A 7,891-nucleotide genomic window follows, 5' to 3' on the forward strand; every position below is an offset into this window, starting at 1 on the left:
TACTAATTATTCATTCTTTCCACAAAAATATATGCTAATACTGTCTACTGATGTCTGTGTATTCTGCAATCATACTATTCCAGGCCAGGGTCATACTTCATTTGTTTGGGTATAAAGGCTCCTTGTGGTGATTTATTATTATTCAGAAATAGATTCTGCCTCTCTCCTGGGAAACCTTGTCTTTCTTCACACTGGTACTCTGGCTTGGCCATGTAATTTCCTCTGAACAATTGAATGTGAAGGTAAGTGTTACTTCTATGCAAATTCACTAAGAATCAGAATCTCTAACAGTCAGTCTATCCTTTCCTGTTATGAAACCAGAAATTTTTTCAGCCAGAGTCTTCAGCTTCACCCACCTTGTTCTAGAGTGAGGATGAAGTTGAATAGTACTTTAGCCTACCATGCACATATGACTTGTGCTTATAAACCCCTCATCATGATCATCTATTTATTTTGTTATTGCAGTGATCTAGAAGTAAAATAACTAGGTCAGAATACTTAAGACATATTACTACAGGTGGTTACAATTTTTATAAAAATTCAAAGCTAAAAGCAGCTCTGAGGTCTAGAAATTACATAAATGAAATAGTAGTAAACAAAAAAACTATATTTGACTTATGGGCTCACATAAGATTCATTATATCATCTTCAAGTTACTTACCAAGATGTTACTATTATGCTTAATTTCCTCAGCTAATTTTAACATACTGTATGTTTATATCATTACATATCTCAGTGACACTTTAGAGTATAAAGATATTATTATTCACCCTTGTTTCCCCAGAACTGGAAGAGTCTTTCTGTATAGTGAATGCGCCATTCATAGGTATTAATAAAAGAAAGATACATAGACAATGAGTAAATGAACAAATGCATATAGCAAAGCAAACTGAAATAATGTATTCCAACATTATTTGCATAACTAATTAAATCTTAGATACTGATAAGTGGAAAATTATAGTTGTACCCAAAGACAATATTAAAACTATTTCTTTGATTTGTTTGATGTAATAGGAGATGTCCCTTGTATATCTTCCCTCCAGAACATTTATTTCAATTATACCTGAAATTCCACCATTTGAGGATTGTCCCTTGTTCTCCTGCATAGCAGTTTGGTATGGCTTTCTGTATATATGCAGAAACGATAATATATATTTTCCAGCTACTAAAATGAATTATTACATAATTTATTCATTCATTTAGCATTTATGAAATGTTTAATATAAACAATAATGTTGGATAACTAAACTAAAAAAGTAAAAAGAGACATAAACCCTCATTTTAGTTAACCAACAGTTTAATGAACAATATTTTCCTACATGAATGAGGATAACTGAAATTACAGGATTATTTAAAGCCGGCAAACAAGAAAACAAAGAATGAAAGAAAAACTGTAAGTTATAAGAATGAGTCCATGGTATTGAAAAGTGAGAGAAAAGTGAAAAGGGGGATTTCACAATATGAATTTATATTTATAATTTTAAGTAGTTAAAAATAAAGTATTTGATCTGATACAAAGTGACTTTCTCTGCTATTCAAAACCTTTCTCTACTAATATACTGATTTAGCCCCAGTCTACTCTATCACATTCAATTCTAGGTGCTTTACTGGTGAAGAAATTGAGACTCAGAATCATTGGTAAATGTTCCCATCTATTGGTCAGTCAGGCTCCAAAATTCATATCTTTTCCCCTACCTAGGTTATTATTCTATAAAGTCAGACATTGTTGATTCAATGATTAAAGTACTATTAGATTTAATTCTTGTAGTATTCATAATCCTTATTTTCCAGAGGTCCAGAAAGGTGAAATAACATAGAAATATTTCTGAAAAGCACTTATCCTTACCAGAGAGTGTTGCTTGTCTTTTGGAAATCAGAGACACAAAGAAAGGTCTAGTGTCCAGCTGTATGTTCTTTAAAAAATCTTATCTACCTTTCCTGTTCATACTCACTATTCTGCTACCTTTCTCACTTATGCCTAATTCTATAGTTTGAGACCTCGTGGTTGTTTGTTCGAACACAAAATATAAATTCTGCACTCCATTCTTCAAAGCTTAAAATACTTCAATGTTCAAAGTCCTTGTTTCCAAATGGTAACATACAGTCAGAATATACTTACATATTTTACTTCAGGATTTCGTTTTAAGAATACGTACCAAACAGATAGGATTATTTTAGAAAGCACGCATAAGTGTGATTTTTGTATTTTCTATTTTAAAAGGCTCTTGAAAAATGAAAACCACACTGAGTCTAATGTTAGATTACTTTCCCCCAAATGAAAAGACTTTGACTTGAGTTCTTAAATCCAATGACTAAGCACATTTCTTGACATAAAGTGGAGCCTCCCTAAATATGTCTTGACTGAGAATTAATTCTGAGAATTAATTCTGTGAATAGATATGGCTTTTGATATAGGATCCCTAGAAAAAACTCCAACCCTACAGAATGAGCTGGGGAGAAAAAAGTAAAATAATTCTTAGTAGGCTGAAAGGCAAGAGATCTGTCCTAACATATTTAACTCCCTCTAAGGCATACAGATGTTCTTCTCCCAAAGGGAGGAAAGAAGAGGAAGATGAAATTGAAGAGATAGCAGTATGTCTTGTCAGCAGTTCCGGAACAACTGCCAAAGAGATTCACTATTAGCAAAGAGGTTTCAGAGCTAATGCGGTGTTACAATTGGCATTCTCACACAGGATGCTGGGCTTTTTTAAAGAATCAATACTTTGCTATTTGCAATAAAGTTAAAGGTAGAGTGCACAGAGACAGAGATAGAGGGATGTAGGGAGAGAGAGAATTCAATTATTATACAAACACTGAGAGAACCAGGTACTTTACTAAAATGACAATTCTGTATATTTGCTTCTCTAAGTAAAATTTTGCAAGTTCAATTATTTTAAAAATGAGAAAATGCAGGCAGATGTAATTCTCATGAGACAATGATAAGAAATAGGATGACCTTTTGTCAAATTTACTTCCTTTTCTCATCCTTCTTCGTCTGTCATTTTTGTACCTTTTTCTCTTTCTTTCTTCCTCTTTTTCTCTATTTCTTACTTTCTCTTTTTTTCATTCTCTCCCTTTCTATCTCTTTCTCTCTCTTTTTAATTCTTTCATGTTTCTGTGATTCTTTCATTTTAAAAGTTGTTTTTTAAACTACCAGTGGAATTCTTCCCAAGGTCATTAGTGGCAGCATCTGGTATTATTGATGAAAGTGTGATGCTTAGGAGTATGTATGGGGAGGAAGAGCAAGAATTCCCTGGGCCCTGTGAAGAAGTAAACTTTTCTTCCACCTGGTTGTGAGCGGGATCCCTAAGGGGCAGTAGAGAGGAAAGAGACTTATAGGGCAAATTCCTCTGTGCTCCAAGATCTGTACCCAGGGCCAAGTTTTCCCACACCTGGGTGATGAATGGATTTTTCAATTATAATTAGATAAAGAAACTTTGTCATCTATTATTTTCAGCAGCAGAAGTTGGATGGAAATGTTAGTAGCTAGAAAAGAAGAAAAATGAGCTTCAGAGTATGCTACTGTGTCTTACTTGGCTGAAATTGCCAAATAAATTGGCAATATTAAAATGAAGTTTGATTCAGATTTTCAAGAGGTATTCCTTTCAGATTCTCAACTTATTCAGCATTTTTTTAAAAAAATTTTAGTATCTTACTACAAAAATACTTTGCATTTTGCATATTGATGAGTAACACAGCACTTAAAAGAATCCCTGTTCTCTGTTTCCACAGAGGAGATTTATATAAAATAGGTCGTTTTTTGATTTAGAAACAGAAAGTTTTCAACTTGCTAGATTCACTTGATACAATAAACACAGCTGTCTATAGAAACATCAGCAGTTGAATTATTAAATACTCTCAAGTAAGTCAGAGTGAGATAAATTTCCTAGACTTTTAAAATTTAACAATCTATGGAATTGAGTGGCCTATAAAAAAAAAACCCTGTATTTTAAAATATTACAATATGTTTATGAATCCCTGAAATCTTATCCATTGTGTAACTGTACTATACAGTCATGCACTGTAATGATGTTTCAGTCAACAATGAACCCCATGCACAAGAGTGGTTCCATAAGACTATAGTGTAGTTGAAAATTTTTTATTGCCTGGTGATGTTGTAGGTGCCATATTCTGTAGCACAGCACATTATCTTGTCTATGTTTAAATATGTTTACATACACAAATATTTACCATTGTGTTACAATTGTCTTTGTTATTCAATACAGTAATATGCTGTACAAGTTTAGCTTAGGAGTAATAGGCTATACCATATAGCCTCGGGATGTAGTAGGTTATACCACCTAGGCCTGTGTGTACTCTATAATGGTCAAACAATGATGGAAGGGCCTAAAGACATATTTCTTAAAATTTATCCTCATTGTTAAGTGATGCATGACTCTACATATCTCTGTGTGTGTGTGTGTGTGTGTGTGTGTGTGTGTGTGTGTGTGTATGTGTTCTAGTTCCTGGGACTTAGGGACTTAAAATTATCACAAGTTAATTTATATATATTCATGTTTTTGTGCATGTGTGTTTGCCTTACACATTAGGTCGAATTAAGATTTCCAAATAATCATGTATGAAATAGAAATCATTGGTTTAACATTTATTATTCGTATATAATCAATTTTCAGGGTATTCTCATTACACTGTGGAAAATAATAGAGGAAAAACAGAGACCTTTCATAGACTAGGTCTATTTCAACTTGTAAACAAGAAGGAATTGCTTTTAATCTGAGACAGTGAAACCACTGCAGAAGACAGGCGTTGCTCTATGGTAGAGGATGTCAAACCTCAGGCGATTTGACTTTGAAGTGGTACATGTGCCAACAGCTTTAATACAGAGAAAGTGTCTGTGTGTAGACATAAATTCGGCTGCCATAACAATTACCTGTTTGAACAAGAAATGAAACCAGTAATGGTTACCCAAAGATCAATACTTTGAGAGGGGTTACTTCTGGTGAATGGCAAAGAGAAAAATAACCTGTAGACATGAGTAAGTGTATAATCATTTACACAGAGAGCGTCAAGAGTAGAAATTTTGGGGGAAATTTGTCCCAGATCCTGGTAAAGGAAACATAAAGAATCCAGAGATAAACATTACCACATTAAAGTCTGCTTTAGATTGGCTCTTTTGTTCATGCTCTATACTCAGTCATGGACCCCTAGATCTTTATGTAGCTCGTTATATTCATCATTATAGGGGTAGATAGACCACCTTTAAAAGCCCATTGGAATTTCTGCATGGCCCTCAGTTATTGTATACTTGCCTAAGACTAATTTCTGTGGGCCAGGAAGTATTTATTAACCAACTAACTAGAAGAAAACTGTAACTTTATACCTCTAAGTTAATAAAAATGCCCATTAGTAAACAGCATTCTGCATATTTGCATGCCCCAAACTGTCTCATGAAGTTCTTATCCTAAGTTAAAACATACTCTTGTCTGTACATGAAAGTGTTCTTTTAATCCCTAAGATATAATGTGGCTTTTTTGGCCACTAATATGGCTGGAACTGAATCCAAACCAAGCCACAAATGAAAAAAAAATTCCAAATTACATAGATTACAAGTAAATTTCTTAGAGTCATTTCCTTGGAAAGTATTAAAGCAAATTGTTTTATATTGCTTTTTATTATTTTCTGACTTTTGGATTTGCAGACTTTTTTCATTATTGCTGTTGCATTTTTTTATACACAAAGAAGACTCCTTATACTCAAATTTCCCTTTTCATTCTTACATTTCTTTTTATTTCTTCTGTAGATTTGAGTATTTTAAGGCAATTCTGTTTAAATTATAAAATACTAGTTGAGTGCGTGAGACCACTTCTGAATTTAGGATGTTTTGGATTTTTGGAATATTTGCATATATATAATAAGATATCTTGGGAATAGGGCCCAAATCTAAACACAAAATTTATTTGTGTTTCATATATATGTTTGTTTCATATGTATGTTGATATATATGTTCATATATATGTTTCATATATATGTTTGTTTCATATGTATGTTTCATATATATGTTCATATGTATGTTTCATATATATGTATGCTTATGCATATACTTATGCTAGCCTGAAGGTATTTTATACAATATTTTAAAACATTACATGCATGAAACAAAGTTTGTGTACACTGAACCATCAGAAAGCAAAGGTGTCACTATCTCAGCCACCCATGTGGACAGTCTGTGGTTGTTTGACATCACCATTATTGCTTACTCTGACTTTATATGCTATTGATAAGCAATAATTTTCTAACACTACTCACACATAATTACTTAACAGTAAAAAAGACATATTAACATAGTGAAAAAATAGTATGTTTAGAATAATTTAGCAGCACAATAGTATCAGCAGAATACCTGCATCATTCTTTAAACAACAGCAACAACAAGCAACGGCAGTCTCCACCTTTGATGCTGTGTTTTGATTAAAAGTTTACTGTACGCTGTATTTTTTTTTCAAGATGAGAAGAAACATCAGAAGCAGGAAGTGTGTCCTCTAGGGATTAGGAGGCATTCTGCTAGATGCATCTTTTATGTTATTTCCAGAGTCATTTGCCTCATTAACAAACATTTTTGTCTTAAAGTGCTTCTTTCATTTTGAAAACTGAAGTGATTTCTTGTTCAGTTATGAATGCAGGCTGCTCTAGTCCTTCAATGAGTCCATTGTACATTTTCATTATATCATCTGCAGGCACTATTTCTGCAGTGTTGAAGGGGTCATCTTCATCATCACTATTATCACTATCTCCTTGATTCAGAACCATTTCAGTTATTTCACTAGTCAATGAATTAACAACGGGAACTTCATTATTAATGTTAAAAACATCTTCAATGTTCACTTCTTCAAGCTTACTAACAGACTCTGAAGGAGTAGTTTTTGCATATGTAAGGAGGTCAGATACAATTTTATTTTCTCTTGACATGTGGAATCCTTCAAAGTCAACATTTTATATTTTATTATCACTGAAAGTAGTCTCAGGCCAGTGGTTGTGCCAGGCATGCTCAACTGTGTCTTTAGTCACCATGTTCCAAGCATTGGCAACAGCATACATGGCATCCTTCAAGCTTGTGAAACTTAGTTTTAGGTATCCAATTAATTGACTTAAGGAATACCTAGAAACCTGGTAAAGCATTATTTTTGAGTGTCTTTATGAAGGTGTTTTCAGAGGAAATTAGCATGTGAGTCTGTGTGGACTGGGTGGGGAATATGTGTCCCCAACATAGGCAGACACCATCCCAACTGCTGGGGGCCTGGAGAAAAGAAAAACAGAGAAGAGGCAAATATGTTGGTCTGTCTTCTAGAGCTGGGATACGCTCTCCCTCTCCTGTCCATGGACAACAACTCCAGTTCTGCAGCCTTTAGACTCCAAGACTTAAATCAATGGTTTGGACTGAGAATTACACCATTGGCTCTTCTTGTTCCAAGGCATTTGGATTTGGACTCATGCATGCAATTAGCATCCTGGGGTCTTCAGCTTGCAGAAAGCTTGTCATGTGACTTCTCAGCTTCCACAATCACATAGGCCAACTCTTCTAATAAGTACCCTTTCATAAATATATATATATATATATAATATAGACATGAACTCTGATGAATATAATGCTGACTTCTTTGAAAGCCTTCTGCACCCTTGCCTTTGTTCATTACTGCTAGCATGCTGCTCAAGAAGGGGTTTTTATATTTATGTGTCATTGATTATAGATACCTTGGTTACATGGTTGAATGAATGAAGTCACTTTTGGAAATATAACTTGTAATGGGTATTTCAGCTAAAGAATGAGCAGACAAATTTGTCAAGGAATAACAAAATCTCTCATAATAATGAAGTGGTAAGAAACTTACTCCTTGAAAAAAGCAAGGATGCAAGATTTTCCCAAACACAGCTA

The sequence above is a fragment of the Macaca thibetana genome, chromosome 17 (genome assembly GCF_024542745.1).
Source record: "Macaca thibetana thibetana isolate TM-01 chromosome 17, ASM2454274v1, whole genome shotgun sequence".
Taxonomy (NCBI): Eukaryota; Metazoa; Chordata; class Mammalia; order Primates; family Cercopithecidae; genus Macaca; species Macaca thibetana.